This window comes from Schistocerca americana, chromosome 2, assembly GCF_021461395.2.
Source record: "Schistocerca americana isolate TAMUIC-IGC-003095 chromosome 2, iqSchAmer2.1, whole genome shotgun sequence".
Taxonomy (NCBI): Eukaryota; Metazoa; Arthropoda; class Insecta; order Orthoptera; family Acrididae; genus Schistocerca; species Schistocerca americana.
In genome coordinates, this window is record NC_060120.1 from 58,448,950 (window position 1) to 58,470,925 (window position 21,976).

The following is a 21,976-nucleotide window of genomic DNA, read 5'->3' on the forward strand; positions in this document are numbered from 1 at the left end:
TAACATTCTTATTACTTGACATACGAGGGCTATCCACAAAGTACATTACGTTTTGGAATTAAAAATAAATAAAGTATTGGAAATTTTTTTAATTATGTACAGATGAAAGCCACACTTAAATACTACTTTTCTACATAGTTGCCATTTCAATTAAGGCACTTATCGTAGCGATGAACGAGCTTGGAAATTCCTTTGTCGTAAAATTCGGCCGCCTGCACCTTCAACCACTAGCCACACGACATTTCCATTATACCACGTGGTTACCTCTTCTTGAAGCTGTGCGTCGTCATCAAAACGCTGCATAGCCAACCAGTTCTTCATTGCTGGGAATAAGTGGAAGTCGCTCGGTGCCAGGTCGGGAATGTACGGCGGATGAGGAAACAACTCCCACTTAAAAGATTCGAGAACTTCACGAGTGGCATTTGCCGTGTGGGCCCGGGCGTTGTCGTGAATCAGCAAGGTCTTTGAGCCCAACTTTCCCCTGCGCTTGTTTTGTATTACTCTTCTGAGGTTGTGCAGAGTTTGGCAGTACCTTTGAGAGTTTATTGTAGTGCCTCTCCACAAAAATCACACCTTTTTGCTGTCCCAAAAGACAGTCATTACGTGGTTGAAGGCGCAGGCGGTCGAATTTTACGACGAACGAATTTCCAAGCTAGTCCATCGCTACGATAAGTGCCTTAATTTAAATGGCAACTATGTAGAAAATTAGTATTTAAGTGTGGCATCCATATGTATATAATAAAAAATTTTCCAATACTTTATTTTTAATTCCAAAACGTAATGTACTTTGTGGATAGCCCTCGTACTCCCCCCTGTGCTATCACAGTATTCCACGCCTTCCTTACCACTGGACGTAATCATCTCCTTCACACTCATCTCAGAACACAAGCATATACTTTATAAACCAGATGCTCACAATTTATAAAATTATTATGCTAAGGAACGTGCTATGAAACCAGTATTTTCAACCCCTTCAAGCCTCCGTGGCTAGATATTTATCCAGTATTTGTAAAGCATTCTCTCTCTCTCTCTCTATGCCATGTTTGAGGTTCAGTGATACATCGACTGGGCTATAGGTCATGCATGATTGAGAAGGATCACAAACAGTGGATGATGTCGTAAGAAATGTACACTAGCTTTTCAGATCTCTAGTGCTACGCTATCCCCTAGAAATGCAGTATACGACTTTGAATCAAGTCCTCGCTATCAAGCACATACCTGGATAGCACCCTATGGAGAAGTCCTTTATTACAGCCACTAATGAATCATATTTCTAGTGCTCTCATATCTCGAAACGACTCGCCTTTCTCGAGCCGATCTGCTACAGTAAAATTCCAACCTCGTTTTAGTTATCCCCCATGCAACTGCTGCCATTTCTCAAGCTTTACGAATCTGATCATTCCAATTTAAGTCTCAACTGAGTAGGAGTCCGGGGGGGGGGGGCGGAAGGGGGAAATAGGGCGGAAGGGGGAAATATATCTACCACCTTCTGCAACCCATGTAGAAACAGGCTAAGCTGCGTTACTGAGACAGGACTGTGTTTTGACCATTCAATGGAAACCAGAACTCCTAGAAGGACAATGACTTTTTCTACCGTACTGTGGTGCGCCCCCCAAACTACATACAACTACTACAGATCCGCGTCCATTCACATCTATCTTCAGCCGGCCGGAGTGGCCGAGCGGTTCTAGGCGCTACAGTCTAGAATCGCGTGACCGCTACGGTCGCAGGTTCGAATCCTGCCTCGGGCATTGATGTGTGTGATGTCCTTAGGTTAGTTAGGTTTAAGTAGTTCTGAGTTCTAGGGGACTGATGACCTCAGAAGTTAAGTCCCACAGTGCTCAGAGCCATTTGAACATCTATCTTCGTTATTCTGTACCATCCAACACAGAAATATTATCAGCTATAAAAGCTCCACTAACTTCAACCAATAGACAAGTCGATAAGATTTTCACCGCATCTCTCTCCTAACATATATGGAAAACAAAATACCGCATTCGTGCAGGCATCGAGCACATGTGACGATCCTATTAAATACTCACATTTTGATCAACTGCACTCCCCAGTTTACAGTTTCATCACCTGTACTGTAAGTCGCAAGAGTCGCAACCTGTGACGCTGTCTCGTTGTTTGAAACATTAGTTTTTCTGCTCTAACACGCTGTGTACACTGTCAAACATTTTATTTATTTTTCCCCCACCACGACTTCGAGGTCTGTGTCAGGTTCTAAACTGACATTAACACAGCCTCTCGCAGAAAACTAGACCTCGCACGGTGACGTGACTGACGTCAGCTGATGACGCGAGTACCGCTACCCAAGATGGCGGGAGAGTGCTGCGCCTCCCTGCCAAGCCCCCCCTCCCACCCCCCCCCCCCACCCCCCCGCCACCCTTTGCGGGAAGTTTGAATTTTGGAAGTGAGATAGGTCAATTGGGACACCTCTAGACTTCGCACGTTACTATAACACAAAGTCGATGATTTTAAATAAAACTCACTTACAAGATAACGAAATTGGAATAGTTTTACAGCGTTCGCGTGGGTTTCCAAACTACAAACTCAATCTGAGTGCTATGCGTTCCGTTTCGACTGATTCCTCATATTGTAGTCATGTGCGCGATCACTGTTTCAGTGCTAGCATCTCCCAGAAGGTGTCACCCCTCAGCAAAACTGTTTCTCCAGCTCGAACAAGCATCTTCAGTCAATCATTATGTGGTAACCAACAACGTGCCAGTGGACGGAAAAGACACCGCCGATCTACTGAAATAATAAGCATTACAATTGATTATATGAACAATTTTACCAATTCTAAATTAATTTCAACTCCGACTAGTGATGTGAGAGCATGTTTCCCAATTTCAGTATCCATAGCTAAACCACCCCTTTTCCACTTTGCGAATCTGGATAGATGACTGTGCAGTACGTCCATTCATTGTTAATTCTCGAACACATACATCATCAAATTATATTAGACAGCGCTCTACATATTTCTAACACCTACAGCATATTGCTTAATTTACGATCTATGTCTATGCTGATGGGAGTCACAGAGCATTCGCACACTCTTATGCTAAAATTAGAGACTGAAAGACCTCCCTTACACTGTCATCGACCAACCCGCCCTGCGGCACTGGCACCTATTTAATCTGCAACCGACCAGAAGTACTCAGCTATATTTCAAGTCCAAGTGTACAAGATTTCTCGAGATGCGTCCATGTCTTGGAGGTTAGCACTCCTTATCGATGTACAGTAACAAATTTTTAAGTGTTGTGATCTAATAGCAGACCGTTAAGAAGAAGAAGAACTAGAAAAGGGCATTTTTACGTAAATCAACAAAGCCATCAATTTTAAACTATTATTCCAGAGTCTAGGATCGGTAGCTGGAAGGTACTGTTAAGAGAGAGAAAATAAACACACGCACTGCTAAGGCTAAACAGAGCGAGGTGGGGCTGTGGTTAGCGCACTGGACTCGCATTCGGGAGGACAACGGTTCAATCCCGCGTCCGGCCATCCTGATTTGGGTTTTCCTTGATTTCCCTAAAGCCCTACAGGCAAATGCGGGATAGTTCCTTTGAAAGGGCACGGCCGATTTCCTTCCCCTTCCTTCTCTAATCCGATGAGACCGATGACCTCGCTGTTTGGTCTTTTCCCCCAAACAATTCAATCCAATCCAAATCCTAAGGCTAAAACGTTCCTCACTTAAAACGGGCTACAATGTTAGATCGCTTAAGTTTCCAACCTATTACTCGTATGGAATGTAGCCCTGTTAATATTCCAATGTGAGAAATATTTTTCAAGTGTATGACGTAAACCCTTCTTCCCGGTTTCTCTAGGATAAACTATGTTATCGAACCGTCATCATCATCATCATCATCATTTAAAACTGATTATGCCTTTCAGCGTTCAGTCTGGAGCATAGTCCCCCCAATAAAATTCCTCCATGATCCCCTACTCAGTGCTAATATTGGTGCCTCTTCTGATGTTAAGCCTATTACTTCAAAATCATTCTTAACCGAATCCAGGTATCATTCCCTTGGTCTATCCCGACTCCTCCTACCCTCTACTGCTGAACCCATGAGTCTCTTGGGTAACATTGCTTCTCCCATGCGTGTAACATGCCCCCACCATCTGAGCCTGTTCGCTCGACCGCTACATCTATAGAGTTCATTCCCAGTTTTTCTTTGACTTCCTCATTGTGGACGCCCTCCTGCCATTGTTCCCATCTACTAGTACCTGCAATCATCCTAGCTACTTTCATATCCATAACCCCAACCTTATTGATAAGGTAACCTGAATCCACCCAGCTTTCGCTCCCATACAACAAAGTTGGTCGAAAGATGGAACGGTGCACAGATAACTGAGTCTTGGTACTGACTTCCTTCTTGCAGAAGAGAGTAGATCGTAGCTGAGCGCTCACTGCATTAGCTTTGCTACACCTCGCTTCCAGTTCTTTCACTATGTTGCCATCCAGTGAGAATATGCATCCTAAGTACTTGAAACCGTCCACCCGTTCTAACTTTGTTCCTCCTATTTGGCACTCAATCCGTTTATATCTCTTTCTAGCGACGAATAGCGACCACTGTTCACATCCGATCACGGTTCAGAAATTATACTATGCGTGCATCAACACTTTACTAACCGGGAAATCCTCTTACCAAGGAAACAGATAAATGCATAGCAGCAGCGCCCGACATGCGAAAATTGCAAATCATTCAGTCACTAACTCGGTAAACAGCACATCTGTCAGGCAAATGTATACACAGGGGGTTGCGGTACCTCACAAGCACCTATCGCTAACTTAGTTATGAAGCAGAAATCTCGATCTTACACCCAAGATGCGACATCACATAAATCATAGCTCGTTTACAGGAATATGTCACGTTTCATCACACATGAGATGGAAGTCAGCTGATGCAGGAGAGGTTTACAGTTAACGATCGCAGGTAGACAGTGCTTTAAGTAATATACAGAACACGCGGCTATATGCGAGTCGAACAAGGGCTACGTCACGTGACCGCAGATACATTTAAGTCTATAGACGGATGGTTCTCTGTCTTCCTGAAAAGCGTCAAGCACAGTAGTCAACTCGCGTGTATCACTGAGACCTCAGTAGACATGCAGTATAATGCTGCCTCAGCGGACAGAAATTGACTGCTTCCCTCATTGCCTTAGCTTGCATGTCGACGTTTTCTCGGATTTCTCTTGTTGCAGCGTACTTGATCTTATGTACAAATTTGTTCTGCACCAAGTAGAAGATACGTAAGTACTTGCTCAATTTCGCGGCATTTATATTTGGTCAATTTATATCTATCCCCGCCCGACACTATTCCCAATTCTATACTATTGGCCATTAAAATTGCTACACCACGACCCGCTAGAGACGCGAAATTTAACTGACAGGAAGAAATTGCTGTGATACGCAAATGATTAGCTTTTCACAGCATTCACACGAGGGTGGCGCCGGTGGCGACACCTACAACGACATGAGGAAAGTTTCCAACCGATTTCTCATACACAAACAGCAGTTGACCGGCGTTGCCTGGTGAAATGTTGTTGTGATGCCTCGTGTAAGGAGGAGAAATGCGTACCATCACGTTTCCGACATTGATAAAGCACGGATTGTAGCCTACCGCGATTGCGGTTTATCGTATCACGACATTGCTGCTCCCGGTGGTCGAGATCCACTGACTGTTAGCAGAATATGGAATCGGTGGGTTCAGAAGGGTAATACGGAACACCGTGCTGGATCCCAACGGCCTCGTATCACTAGCAGTCGAGATGCCAGGTATCTTATCCGCATGGCTGTAACGGATCGTGCAGCCACGTCTCGATCCCTGAGTCAACAGATGGGGACGTTTGCAAGACAATAACCATCTGCACGAACAGTTCGACGACATTTGCAGCAGCTTGGACTATCAGCTCGGAGACCATGGCTGCGGTTACCCTTGACGCTGCATCACAGACAGGAGCGCCTGCGATGGTGTACTCAAGGAAGAACCTGGGTGCGCGAACGGGAAAACGTCATTTTTTTCGATGAATCCAGGTTCTGTTTACAGCATCATGATGGTCTCATCCGTGTTTGACACATTGGAAGCGTGTATTCATCATCGCCATACCGGCGTATCACCCGACGCGATTGTATGGGGTGCCATTGGTTACACGTCTCAGTCTCCTGTCATTCGCACTGACGGCACTTCGAACAGTGGACGTTACATTTCAGATGTGTTACGCCCCGTGGCTCTACCCCTCATTTCATCCCTGCAAAACTCTACATTTCAGCATGATAATGCACGACCGCATGTTGCAGGTCCTGTACGGTCCTTTCTGGATACAGAAAATGTCAGCCGTAGCTAGCACATTCTCTAGATCTCTCACCAACTGAAAACGTCTGGTCAATGGTGGCCGAGCAACTGGCTCATCATAATACGCCAGTCACTACTGTTGACGAATTGTGGTTTCGTGTTGAAGCTGCATGGGCAGCTGTACTTGAACACGCCATCCAATCTCTGTTAGACCCAATGCCCAGGTGTTTCAAGGTCGTTATTACGGCCAGAGGTGGTTGTTCTGGGCACTGAGTTCTCAGGATCTATGCACTCAAATTGCGTGAAAACGTAATCACGTGTCAGTTCTAGTAATATATATTTGTCCAATGAATACCCGTTTATCGCCTGCATTTCTTCTTGGTGTAGCAATTTTAATGGCCACTAGTGTATCTATTTTATGACAGTTCTATCCATGCGATCATGACACAATCTCTCATTCAGGTTTCTAACATTGGTTATAAGATCAGTACAGGTACCAACACCTGGCCCAAATGCACTGATCGGGTGGCACAGTATAGCAATGTACTTGACTGTATCCAGTCACACACACATTTGGGAAGTCTTCTGATGAACGAGAGGTTTACAGTTAATGCTCGCAAGCAGACAATGCTTTCGGTCATATACAGAGCTCGTGACTGTATGCGAATCGAATAAATGCTATGTTACGCGACCGCAGATGGATTTAAGTTTATAGACGTATGGTTCTCTGTGTCCCTGAAAAGCGTCAAAAACAGTAGTATATGGATGGTAAGTACGTCTTTTCGGACGAGGATCTCCCACTGGCTTCGGTAAGGGTGAGTTTTTAGTAGGTGTGGTGTGCGTAATGTAAGACCTTCGGTACACACACCATCAGATTGACTTGTCGCTCTAACGAAGTAGGCGAGTGTCAGCAATATATCTCGTGGTCTTATCGTGGCGTGTTTATCTTCTGCCGTTAGGTCAGACGATAGAAATGCCACTTGCACGCTTAAAGTAGCAGATTGACAGTGACCAACTTTAAACAGAACTTGATTAATTTTCACACACATTTATTAAAATAATAACAAGCATAAAAATTACTTAACTTGGTTCTGGATACTGTTTGCAATTCACAATCTGAAGTTCCTTTGGTACTGGTACGTTAATCGTATTCTCACATATATCTTTGATACTTGACAAAAGTGTCTATACATTTCTCTTCATGGCTATGTACAGGAATATGATAATATTATTAGGCGCAGGCTGAAACTTGACTATAGACTGGTACAGACAAATGCAGACTAATGCAGACTGACTAATCGGAGGTCTGTACACTCGTTATAATACCTCACGCGTTCAGGTATCACTGCACGAGTGTGATCCGCGAGGAGAAAAGGTTCTACATTAGCAGCAATCTCATTGGCTGTGTTACATATTAATACGCGGATCGGCGGAAGCAGAATTTGGTCCGTCTCTAAGACAGCGCCATCTCGTAGTGCGGAATCGGACGAGCGCTGCGCCTGCGCTGTTGTGCTTAGCGGGACGCGCTCTATTGGGAAAGTTGTGTACACGCTGACTACGCTGAACTATGTACACAACAGTAGGCATGTGTAGTGAGCTCTGATGTTAAATGGGGATAGATGGTATATGTTTGGAACTAATAGACTTTTTTAAACTCAACTCTGTGGAACAGCAGGATCTAGTGAGTTGAACGTTTTTCCCCTAGCTTGTAGGTGTAGGGTAGAGTTTGAGAGTTTCTGTCGCTGGTTTCGAGTGGTATAATATTTTTCCCAAACAGGATAACACGAGCTGTCAGTTTTTTGCGTAGTACTACGGTTCTTGTGCAGTGCTATACATTCATTTGTGTAATTAAAGCATGATAACGTGATCTGTATAGTTAGTTTTTGCGATTTTATGTTGTCCTTATGCATAGCTACGCGTATAGTTGTGTAATTAGGACCGATCTTTGTGATTAATTATGTAATTAGAATGGATATTTGTGTCAGTTTCCCGCATCTGGAGAGTTTCCACTCAGTGAATCCGGTGATAAGTTTTACTTGCACTGACTGTTTTTGCATTCAATTATTTTCAGGTGTTTAAACGTTGTGAGCGTGATTGCATGCATTATTTCAGTGATGTGCGTGGTGCGTATGGGATTATTTTGGTTGGGTTGTTTGAGGGAGGATACCAGACAGCGAGGTCATCGGTCTCATCAGATTATGGAAGGACAGGGAAGGAAGTCGGCGGTGTCCTTTCAAAGATACCCTCCCGGCATTTGACCGATTTTTGTATTACGTCATGCAAAGTGACTAAAGTTTTAAAAAGAAAATTCTACTTAATTGATTTTAATGCACTGACAACTTTTTAATGGCTTCAAATGATAATGAAAGTCAATCTGTTACTGTTCCTAACTTGGTTCCAAAAAGTGGGCGTAGGTTTTAGAACCATTAGATAATTCTCTTTATCTCCGGAGCTATAATAAACAAGAACCTGAAATTTTGATAGCATCATTCCATTAATAACAAAAGGCTGTGTACGAAATTTGAACAAAATCGGATAATAACTAATATGGATTATTCAGATTCGTAGATGGTATGAGTATTCGTGTCGACTGAATCTTTCGATATGCAGTTCTCACGGCAGGCAGCGTCAGCTGTGCTGTGAGCAGAGCGGAAAAAAGACATAGCCATCCTGCAGCCCTCGTACTAGACGACTGCGTGGCTTATTGCAACGAATGTTATCTCGTAATAACTTGCTGCGTTACAACTTGATAATGGATGCAAAAAGCAAGACCTACGGAAAATCAAAACAAAGTCACAGGATTTATCGACCTGCAAAATGCCTCCCACTATCTAAAACGGTACAAGATGTACGAAATCCGGAGTAAAGTGTTTTACGCTGTAGGGGAAGACAGGTAATGTACAGTATACATTGATCGAAAAAAATTGCAATATTAAAAATAATTTATGAAGACCAATGAATTTTCTGGAATGCATTTATCTAGGTAACATACACTACTGGCCATTAAATTGCTACACCACGAAGACGATGCGCTACAGACGCCAAATTTAACCGACAGGAAGAAGATGCAGTGATACGCAAATGAGTAGCTTTTCAGAGCATTCAAACAAGGCTGGCGCCGATGGCGACACCTACAACGTGCTGACATGAGGAAAGTTTCCAACCGATTTCTCATACACAAACAGCAGTTGACCGGCGTTGCCTGGTGAAACGTTGTTGTGATGCCTCGTGTAAGGAGGAGAAATGCGCACCGTCACCTTTCCGACTCTGATAAAGGTCGGATTGTAGCCTATCGCGATTGCGGTTTATCGTATCGCGACATTGCTGCTCCCGGTGGTCGAGATCCAATGACTGTTAGCAGAATATGGAATCGGTCGATTCAGTAGGGTAATACGAACGCCATGCTGGATCCCAACGGCCTCGTATCACTATCAGTCGAGATGACAGGGATCTTATCCGCATGACTGTAACGGATCGTACAGCCACGTCTCGATCCATGAGTCAACAGATGGGGACGTTTGCAAGACAACAACTATCTGCACGAACAGTTCGATGACGTTTGCAGCAGCATGGACTATCAGCTCGGAGACCATGGCTGCGGTTACCCTTACCGCTGCATCACAGACAGGAGCACCTGCGATGGTGTACTCAACGACGAACCTGGGTGCATCAATGGCAAAACGCCATTTTTTCGGATGAATCCAGGTTCTGTTTAGAGCATCATGATGGTCGCATTCGTGTTTGGCGGCATCGCGGTGAACGCACACTGGAAGCGTGTATTTGTCATCGTCATACTGGCGTATCACCCTGCCTGACGCTATGGGGTGCCATTGGTTACACGTCTCGGTCATCTCCTGTTCGCATTGACGGCACTTTGAACAGTGGACGTTACATTTCAGATGTGTTACGACCCGTGGCTCTACCCTTGATTCGATCCCTGCGAAACCCTACATTGCAGCAGGATAATGCACGACCGCATGTTGCAGGTCCTGTACGGGCCTTTCTGGATACAGAAAATGTTCGACTGCTGCCCTGGGCAGCACATTCTCCAGATCTCTCACCAATTGAAAACGCCTGGTCAATGGTGGCCGAGCAACTGGCTCTTCCCAATACGCCAGTCACTACTGTTGATGAACTGTGGTATTGTGTAGAAGCTGCATGGGCAGCTGTACCTGTACACGCCATCCAAGCTCTGTTTGACAATGTCCAGGCGTATCAAGGCCGTTATTATGGCCAGGGGTGGTTGTTCTGGGTATTGATTTCTCAGGATCTACGCACCAAAATTGCGTGAAAATGTAAACACATGTCAGTTCTAGTATAATATATTTGTCCAATGAATACCCGTTTATCATCTGCATTTCTTCTTGGTGTAGCAGTTTTAATGGCCAGTAGTGCATTTAAGTGATCAATACTGCAAGAACAGAGGTGGATATAAGCGAGAAACAAGTCATTGCAAATTTGTGAAGTGCTGGTGCTCTAATAACTGGTGTAACTGTCACAATGTTGAATGCAAGTGTGCAAACGTGCATGAAATGCATTGTACAGGTGCCGGATATCAGTTTGTAGAACTTGGTCGGTCGACACAGCGACGATTATCGCTGTTTGTGCATGACACTGGAGTTCTCGTTCAATGATGTCCCCATATGTGCTCGACTGGAAACAGCTTTGGTCATCGTGCAGGCCAAGGCAACAAGCCGACACTCTGCAGAGCACAACAGTAGTTCGCGGACGAGCGTTATCTTGTTGGAAAACATCCCCAAAATGCTGTTCATGAGTGGCAGCGCAACAGGTCGAATCACCAGATTGACGTACAGATTTGTAGTCATTGTGCGTGTGATGACTACGAGAGTGTTCCTGCTGTCATACGAAGTCACACACCCAACGATAACTGTAGGTTTAGGTCCAGTGTGTGTAGCACGCAGACAAGTTGGTTGCAAGCTCTTAACTGGCCAACTGGTGCAGAAATTGGTGCTGCAGATGCAGTACGATGTGCCGGAGCCATACATCGAACACGGCAGGGTTCCCTATCAGCAGTGCCAGGCGGCTGTTCGGAGCCTAGTCTGCTTGCGGCCGTATATTCTCGTGGTCACCGCTGCCACCAATCATGTACAGTGCCTACATCCAAGCGAAGTCTCTCGGCGACATCCCAGATGAAACATCCAGGGTCTCGTAACCCTATTATACGACACCGTTCAAACTCAGTGAGATGCTCATAATAGCGTCTTCGCTGCCTTAAAGTCATTTTTGACTAACATCAATTGCCGGCCGGCGTGGCCGAGCCTTTCTAGGCGCTACAGTCTGGAGCCGCGCGACAGCTACTGTCGCAGGTTCGAACCCTGCCTCGGGAATGGATGTGGGTGATGTCCTTAGGTTAGTTAGGTTTAAGTAGTTCTAAGTTCTAGGGCAATGATGACCTCAGAAGTGAGTCTCATAGTTCTCAGAGCCATTTTGAACTAACATCAATTGACCACGTCCAATCGCAAAGGTAACTAATGCCCACGACCGTTACAGCATGCATTTAAGGGAAAACTGATTTTCATCTCCATAATGGCGCTACTAGCGCCACTTTTATGTCACTTGCTGCTAAATTTAAGTGACATCAGCAAATTTTTTTTCTTTTCTTTTTTTCAGTGTATGGTGGTGAAACACGTCCTCTGTGTCGTGAATGAGTTGAGTGCCCGCATTGAGCGAACAAAGCGACCTGGTTGCGATGTACAGGTGCGAGAGAATCAGCTTTCAGGAAAATTAAAACCGTTGCAGAATAGGATGATGGTGAGCCTATTAATGCATCTCTCTGCTATTACGAAGAGAGCTGTGCGAGTTGTGAAATTCAACTGGTAAAACGTTAGAAAATGTAATGTGATGGGATTGTAAATACTAAGTTCATTGCTTCTTGTGGAGAACATTCATCAAGGTAGCTTGCGACACAGCAAAGTGAACCAGACCTATATGGAAACCGGGCAGTGGATTACCGCCACAGGTCTAGTACACCCGTCATCAGAGTACGGTTCTCAGGCGGTTTTCCGAGTTCTTTTAGGATACCGTTCAGCTGTCCCACAATCTACCTCTACGAAAATAAGACACACAACTAGTTAAAATAAATAACAAAACTTACACTAGAGTAACTACCTTAGAGTTACAGACGATTGCAGTTACTACCGGTATAGACGACTGTTAGATATTAAGTCTGTTGTATCGACCAATATTTTTATTACCTTTTATAGCCATGTAAGGGTCATTTGTCCATTTCCTTGAGCAGCAGCTTCATTTATGTTATAACCAGCTGCATAATATTACTGACGAAGCTTAAATGGGCAACGTCTTTTCTTGAATACTGAATCCCATTGTCTTTTTACTGAAAACATGTCTTGATCCTTGCTCTGTGCCTCAAGTGATGGTTTCCAGAGCATTCCAATAATTTTCTTTGTTTTATCTGCATCATGGGGGCGAACCCTGGCTGAGAGCGTCAATTCCACCTGACGAAGTCGCTGCAAACCCTTAAAATTCTGTTTGTGGGATTACGTTAAACAGGAAACCAACAACTGAACTATATTTTGAGTAACTCACTGCAACTACTCACTTAGATACTTGGTACCAACTTTTAATGTACAGATCAAGTACGACAGCACCTTCTTTGTCAGTCACGTTATGGAGTGGGGAAACGATCACGTTATTTTGTCTATTATTCACTCTTAATACTCTCTCCTTTCCCTAAACAAGAATTTTCCAGTCGTTATACATCGCTAGTTCGGCGCTTGCACGCGCCCACACCCACACATACATATTCCCGACTGCAACCGCACGCCATTCTCTATCCCACTCCTTGTGACCGTCGCCATCTTCCCCTCCCTACAGACTGAGACTTAAGGAACTGCCTCAGTTACGTCCGTCTAGCACCATATCTCCAGCTGCTTATCGCGTTCTGCTCACGTGAATACAATCCAAGGGTTCGCAGCAGCAACTTTTATTTCTCATGTCATAATCTGACGAGCACATCGCTTTTCTGAACGATTATATTTTTCATGATACCTACTTTTACAAACAAAGAATGTAAGAAAAAGTGGGACTGAATCCAACACAAAATTCATGTTCTAATTTCTGTCATAAAATCAAGTCATTTTTAATTTACGTACTAAAAATTAATATTAATGTTAATAAAATGTGGGATGACGTCTGTGGTGTCTGAGGAGACAGTCAACTTACAAAGGCATCAGGCCTTGAAGTTAAATAAAGTAAATTCACAAAGTCTTGAAAAACTGAGTACCCAATTAATCCATTTGTTTCATGATATTATTTCTTAACTTTAAAATAAGATAGAATGTTTCATTCAGCAGATACTTTTATAGCAAAATACTTCAATACATATCACCAACAACGAAACATTTCGTTTGAGTAATTATAAACAATATATGTATTCTTCGTATTAAATAAATAGCTCCAAGGTTCCAAACTCAGAGAAATAACATGACTAACAAAACATACCTTTAATACATTCCAGATATGACAGATAAATTCAGAATTTTCAGTAATGATTAATTCCAGTTTTCTTACAAAATCATGCTCAATATTCACCAATATAATGCAGAACAATATCAACAAGTCACACCTACATGGAATCTGAAATGAATTTAGATTAGATTAGGTTTACTTTCATTCCAATTCACCTCTAGTGAGGAGGTCCTCCAGGATTCCAGGATGTAGAACATGTCAGAAAAGCAATAATACATGATAAATATTTGCAACTAAAACAAATAAGCTAATGTACCTTCCACAGGTCCCAAGTGGAATGATCGTCTTTTTTTAATGAACACTATATGAGAGGATCATTTTACAACAATCATCTACTAAGATTGCATTAATGCATTGAATTTAAAATTTCAAAAATGCGTTTTATTTATAAGGTAATAAACATATAATAGAACTAGTACAATACTTATTTACAATGAACACATTACTGCAGTGAAATGGTGCAGAGTTCAGTAATATATGATAAATATTTACAACTAAAACAAATAAGCTAAGCTACCTTCCACTGGTCCCAAGTGCAATGATCGTCTTTTTTTAATGAACACTATATGAAAGTATCATTTTACAACACTCATTTATTAAGATCACATTCATGTACTGTATTTAAAAGTTATTTTTTTTATTTTGAAGGTAATAAACATATAATAGATCTACTACAATACTTATTGACAAGGAACACATTACTGCAGTGAAATGGTGCAGAAGTTAAATTGAAATTATACTATATATATATAGAAAATCATTTAGTTCCACTGAGAAATTCATCACTGTAGTAGAAGTTGGCCACCAACAATTCCTTTAGGCTTCTCTTAAACTTAATTTCATTGATTGTTAGGATTTTTATGGCTGCTGGCAAGTTACGATTTTTGAATCTTTAAGGACTCTTATTCATTACTATATTTTCTATTCATTCGTGCGTGTCACATCGATAGAGGACGCCGTCTTTACAGCAACCCTTAATGTCTACATAGATCTTCTTTGCTGTCGTTACAACACTCTGTGCCAGCTTTTCAGAATGTCGCATTGATAGAGGACGACGTTTCTACGTCAACCCTCAATGTCTATATAGATTATCTTTGCTAGTAGCTCCTCTCTACCGTTATAGCAACCTTCGACAGTATTCCATATATCTTTACCAACAGCACGTATTTTACAGGCTAGTTCAAATGGCTCTGAGCACTATGGGACTTAACTGCTGTGGTCATCAGTCCCCTAGAACTTAGAACTACTTAAACCTAACTAACCTAAGGACATCACACACATCCATGCCCGAGGCATGATTCGGACCTGCGTCCGTAGCGGTCGCGTGGTTCCAAACTGTAGCGCCTAGAACCGCTTGGCCACTCCGGCCGGCGTATTTTACAGAACCGATAACAAAGGGCAGCCTGGACTAGTTTATTTTAAGCTCATTATTTACTACAGTTTATATTTTCTGACGAATAACTATTTCATAGCAACTTTACGATATATTTTATCTATAACTCCGCTGCAATCTTAGTAATATAGAATATTGTAATACATTTTATGCTAATAGTGCACACTATACTTCTGATTGGTTAGCACTGAAGTCATACACGGAATGGTGAGTGGGATTAGAGCTACTTAAGACCCCTCCCTGCCTATCTGTTTAGCAGTCAATTCAGCGTCGTGGGTCGGCGCAGCTTGCTCCATGGAAGTCCACCTGCAATTCTGGATATATGTACTTCGTAATTGTATTTCAGTGTATATACGATACTCTAAGGCTCCCTCTATCTGTACGTATGTTATTTCAGAATCTGAAGATCATACTTAAGGATTGAAACCGGTCACTGCGATTAAAAGAAATTTGCAATCAAGACTGTTTTTTAATTATCATGCTGGCAAGTTTTTGAAAATGTGTGTTCCTGAATAATGCACATCTCTTTCTACAAGAGTAAGTGACTTTAAATCCTTGTGAAGTTTATTCTTAATTGTAGTATTGATTCCATGAACTGAGCTGTTGCTTGAAAAAGTGATATATTTTTAATGACAAATTTCATTAAGGAATAAATGTATTGGGAAGCAGTAGTTAGTATCCCTAAACGTGACTCTGCAGAATGTTCTTAGTTCACATCACTTGTAACTCTCATTGCACGTTTTTTGTGCCTGGAAAACTTTAGCTTGGCTTGATTAATTACCCCAAAGAATAATCCAATATGACATTATGGAGTGAAAGTAAGGAAAGTATACCGGCTTTTTCATTTTTATATCCCTATGTCTGACAGATTTCGCATAGCGAAAAGAGATTTGTTTAGATGCTTCAACAGTTCTGTAGTGTGCTCCTCCCAGTTGAATTTACTGTCAAGCTGTAATCCCAAAAATTTAGCACTGGCCATTTCTTCTATCTGTTTGTCATCATACGTTAGGCATATAGTCGTGGGACACCCCTTACAAATTCTGAACTGCCTGTAGTGTGTTTTTTCGAAGTTTAGTGGCAAAGAATTGGCCAGTAACCAGTGATTAATGTCCACAAATATTTTATTAACCGATCTTTCTAAGACTACTCTTGATTTGCTATTTGTTGTAATGTTTGTATCATCAACAAACAAAACAAACTTGGCATCCGGTAATGTTACTGATGAAAGGTCATTGATATACACAAGAAAAATTAATTGCCCTAAGATGGAACCTTGTGGGACCCCACATGCAATTAGTTCCCAGTTGGGTGATGACTGATAGCTTAATACATGTCTCTTTCCAAATAACGCCCTTTGTTTCCTGCAAGAGATATAAGATTTGAACCATTTTGCAGCATTAACTGTTACACCATGATATTCTAATTTACTTAAAAGGATATTGTGATTTGCACAGTCAAACGCCTTTGACAGATCAGAACATATACCAGCTGCCTGTAATTTCTTGTCTAATGAATTAATTACATTTTCACTGTAAGTGTAGACAGAACCCTTTATAAATCCGAACTGCGACTTTGGCGCAATGTTGTTTGTGATAAGATGGTACATTACCTTTTCTAAATTTTTTGAGAATGCTAGCAAAAATGAAATTGGACGGAAATTGGACGCTATTTCTTTATTTCCTCTCTTAAACAGTGGCTTAACTTCAGCATACTTCAACCATTCAGGAAATATTCCACTGACAAACGACTGGTTACACAGATAGCTTAATATGCTACTTAACTGAGAATCACATTCTTTAATTGACTTTGTTGATATTTCATCATACCCACTAGGTGGTTTTGATTTTATGATGGACATTACTTCTGCTGGGGTAGTGAGGGTAAAATTCATATTATCGAAGTTACTTGAAATGCCTGGCCTGAGGTATTCCATGGCAGCATCTACAAAACGTGACGACCCCATCTTTTCAATAACAGTTATAAAATATTCGTTAAAAAGTTCTACCACACTTTACACATCTGTCAACAATGTATCAGTTACTCTTAATGCTATTTTCCCCTCCTCATGTCTGGTTCTACTTGTCTCCTCCTCCACTATATCCGATATTGTCTTTATTTTGTTATCCAATGACAATATTTTCCTTTTAATATATTTCCTTTGATGCCCATATTACAGTCTTTAATATTTTGCAGTATTTCTTATAATGTGCTATAGCATCAGCATCAGAACTGTTTCGGATTGACAGATACAGTTTTCATTTTGTTTTGCAAGATACCTCTATTCCTTGAGTCATCTATGACTTCTTTGTAGACTTTGCTCTAACCTTGGTTAGTTTTTGGGGAAAACAGTGTTCAAATAAGGTAAGCACTTTATTAGCAAAAGTGTTTTATTTTTCATTCATGCCATAAGCACTGTAAACATCATTCCAGTGAATGTCTCTGAGCCATGATAAAGTACTGAGCCACGCTGTCGCAGATGTGTTTGCTTATATAACGTGACACTAATCAACTGGCCCTTTTATTTGTCACAACCTATATAAGCAGATTTCTAAAGTTTAATGAATTTTACAAAAGGATTTCTTATTACAAATTATATGGCGCATTTGACAACATATCTTGAATAAAAATTTTTGATTGACATTTGTTTTTTCCTCAGTTACAAAGTTTTCTATTCTGATCTCATGCTTCTTTGAATTATGACTTGTTTTGGTTGCGAAGAGCTTTCACATTCAGTCACAAGAATTGGAAAATTAGTTGGTATGTTCCTCCCTGCAGTAAACAAGAATATAATTGATGCTAACAGTATACTGTTACACATAAGCATACTATTGATTGATTTTGTTAACTTATCCATTTATTGAATACTCATCGTAAATGAAAGAGTAGTTTCAGAGAAAACTGAAAAATACCAACGTAGAAGTGAAAAGGAAAATAATGATTAAAAGGTAAATTTGTTGTTGTTGTTGTTGTAGTAGTAGTCTTCAGTCCTGAGACTGTTTTGATGCAGCTCTCCATGCTACTCTATGCTGTGCAAGCTTCTTCATCTCCCAGTACCTACTACAGCCTACATCCTTCTGAATCTGCTTAGAGTATTCATCTCTTGGTCTCCCTCTACGATTTTTACCCTCCACGCTGCCTTCCAATACCAAATTGGTGATCCCTCGATGTCTCAGAACATGTTATACCAACCGATCCCTTCTTCTAGTCAAGTTGTGCCACAAGCTCCTCTTCTTCCCAATTCTATTCAATACCTACTCATTAGTTATGTGATCTTCCCATCTAATCTTCAGCATTCTTCTGTAGCACCACATTTCGAAAGCTTCTATTCTCTTCTTGTCTAAACTATTTATCATCCACGTTTCACTTCCATACATAGCTACACTCCATCCGAATACTTTCAGACTACATTCCACTATCCTCGTTTTGCTTTTGTTGATGTTCATCTTATACCCTCCTTTCAAGACACTGTCCATTCCATTCAACTGCTCTTCCAAGTCCTTTGCTGTCTCTGACAGAATTACAATGTCATCAGCGAATCTCAAAGTTTTTATTTCTTCTCCATGGATTTTAATACCTACTCCGAACTTTTCTTTTGTTTCCTTTATTGCTTGCTCAATATACAGATTGAATAGCATCGGGGATAGGCTACAACCCTGTCTCACTCCCTTCCCAACCACTTCTTCCCTTTCATGTCCCTCTATTCTTATAACTGCCATCTGGTTTCTGCACAAATTGTAAATAGCTTTCGCTCCCTGTATTTTACCCCTGCCACCTTCAGAACTTGAAAGAAATATTCCAATCAACATTGTCAAAAGCTTTCTCTAAATCTACAAATGCTAGAAACGTAGGTTTGCCTTTCCTTGATCTTTCTTCTAAGATAAGGCGTAGGGTCAGTATTGCCTCACGTGTTTAAAAAGGTAAATTAAGAATGTGAAAAATACATGTGTATCATGTTCTTTTATTTATTGTTTGTGTCGTGTTCTCCTAAACGACACAAAATTGATTGTTACATTAGACCTGAATACCGGAATGAACAGCAGAAAAGTCAGTATCTCTGTACATAGCACTAAGCATATGGCCTTGTGTACAGAAATGACCGAGTCACAGGCTTTATCCAGTAGAAGGACGCCATCCGGATTAACAAGATCCTCTAAAAAACGTCTTAATGGTTGCCTTTATTTGCATCACCGACCAAAGCGACCGTCGGACCAAGTGGACGCGGGGCATATAACGAGCCCGGCCGACGGCTGGCCGGCGAGGCCGCTGCCATTCGGCCAGCCCCGGCTTGGCCTGGCTGCCCTGGCCCCTGTGTGCCAGCGCGGCGCCAGGAAACGAGATTTAATCTGCGCCAGGGACGCCAGCCCGCTAATCGGGTTGCCGACAATTAGGCGCCGCGTCCCCCGCTGAGTGTCGAGTCCGGTGGACCGCCTTCCAGCTACACCCTCCCTGCCTGCTCCCTGCTGCCGGAATCCTCTCCTTCCTATGCACCATTCATTGTCTACTTAGTAGCTTCACCTTTAATGGCTAAAAATGGTTCAAATGGCTCTGAGCACTACGGGACTCAACTGCTGTGGTCATCAGTCCCCTAGAACTTAGAACTACTTAAACCTAACTAACCCAAGGACATCACACACATCCATGCCCGAGGCAGGATTCGAACCTGCGACCGTAGCAGCCCCGCGGCTCCGGACTGCAGCGCTAGAACCGCACGGCCACCGCGGCCAGCTCACCTTTAATATCTCCCGTTTTTCTCAAACGTGCACTGTAATTTGCCTTCTATTGACGTTCATAGCCGAGAGAAAACACGTCTCCATAGTGGAGGTTGCAGATGCACGCAGGTTGTTAATGCACGCGTGTGCAACTGCGCTCATCGCGAAAGCAAGCCAGTTCGAATCCCTGTAACGGCTGAAATTCACAGCCCACGACTACACGTCTAACTCTCTCATATCCTAAGGTAAAAGGACTAATGTTCACAGAGGAATAACACCCTTCCCAATATTCGGCTAAACCTACAAAATAGACTGAAGTACGACAGTGTTAAACCACGGCATAGAAAAGGGGATACGTCTGATGTCAACAACTACCGCCCTATCTCTCTTCTGACTCCTTATCCAAAATTCTTGAAAAAATAATGTATTGTAGAGTAGCTTCACACATTTGTAAAAATATAGTTTTAACAAAATGTCAGTTTGTTCTCCAGAAGGGGTTTTCAACGGAAAATGCTATATATACTTTCACTAATGAAATATTAAATGCTATGAGTAACCGGAAGTCACCCGTTGGGATTTTGTGTGATCTATCAAAGGCATTTGATTGTGTAAATCATGGAATACTTCTAGATAAGCTCAAGTACTGTGGTATGAATGGGACAGTGCTCAAATGGTTTAAATCATACCTAACTGGAAGAGTGCAGAAAGTTGAAATAAACAGTGGTGATTTCTCAAACTGGGGAACAATCAAGAATGGGGTGCCGCAAGGTTCAGTCCTGGGTTCTCTGATGTTCTTAATATATATTAATGACTTGCCATTCTATATTCACGAAGATGCAAAGCTGATACTTTTTGCTGATGACACAAGTATAGGTATCACACCCAATGGACAAGAATTAACGGGTGAAATTGTAAACGATGTTTCTCAGAAAATCATGAAGTGGTTCTCTGCAACTGGGCTCTCATTACACTTTGACAAAATACAGTATATACAGTTCCACACAGTAAATGGAAAGACACCATTAATAAATATAGACTTCCATCAGAAATCGGTAGCTAAGGTAGATTATTCAAAATTTCTAGGTGTATGCATTGATGAGGAGTTGAACTGGAAAAAACACACTGAGGATCTGCTGAAACGTTTGAGTTCAGCTACTTATGCTATTAGGGTCATTGCAAATTTTGGCGATATACATCTCAGGAAATTAGCTTACACGCCTATTTCATTCTCTGCTTTCCTATTGCATCATATTCTGGGGTAACTCATCATTGAGTAAAAGACTGTTCATTGCACAAAACCGTGTAATCAGAATAATTTCTGGAGCTCATCCAAGATCAGCCTGCAGACACTTACTTAAAGAGCTAGAAATCTTCACTGTAGCCTCACAATATTTATATACACTTATGAAATTTGTTATTAACAGTCCAAACGAATTCAAAAGTAATAGCACTGTACATGGCTTCGACACTAGGAGAAAGGATGATCTTCACTACTCAAGGTTAAATCTAACTTTGGCTCAGAAGGGGGCAAATTATGCTGCCACAAAAGTCTTTGGGCACTTACCTAATAGCATCAAAAGTCTGACAGATGCCCATATAGCATTTAAAAGGAAATTAGAAGAATTTCTTAATTGCAACTCCTTCTACTCATTAGATGAATTTTTGGATATAGTAAGTGGGTAATTTCCCAACCCCCACAAAAAATTAAAAATATTGAGTGTCATGTAATATTTTGTGTAATGTAATATCTTGTATAGATACCTTTTATTACCCTGACACGTTCCACATTATTATGAAGTGTCGTATTCATGACCTATGGAACAATTACTGATCTAAACTAATCTAATCTAAAAAAATGGGATTAACTAGCTCATATGATATCTAGTTTTTACTAAGATAGAAACCATCTGATGTAACAGCAGATGCAGGCGCATCCCAAGGCGATGTTGTTGGATCATTAAAATTAGAATACACAGGGTACATAGTAATTAATAGTGATAACTGATACACTCAAGGTTTATGGAAGCAGAATCAAGAACATTCTAGAAAGTATGGATCTATAAATC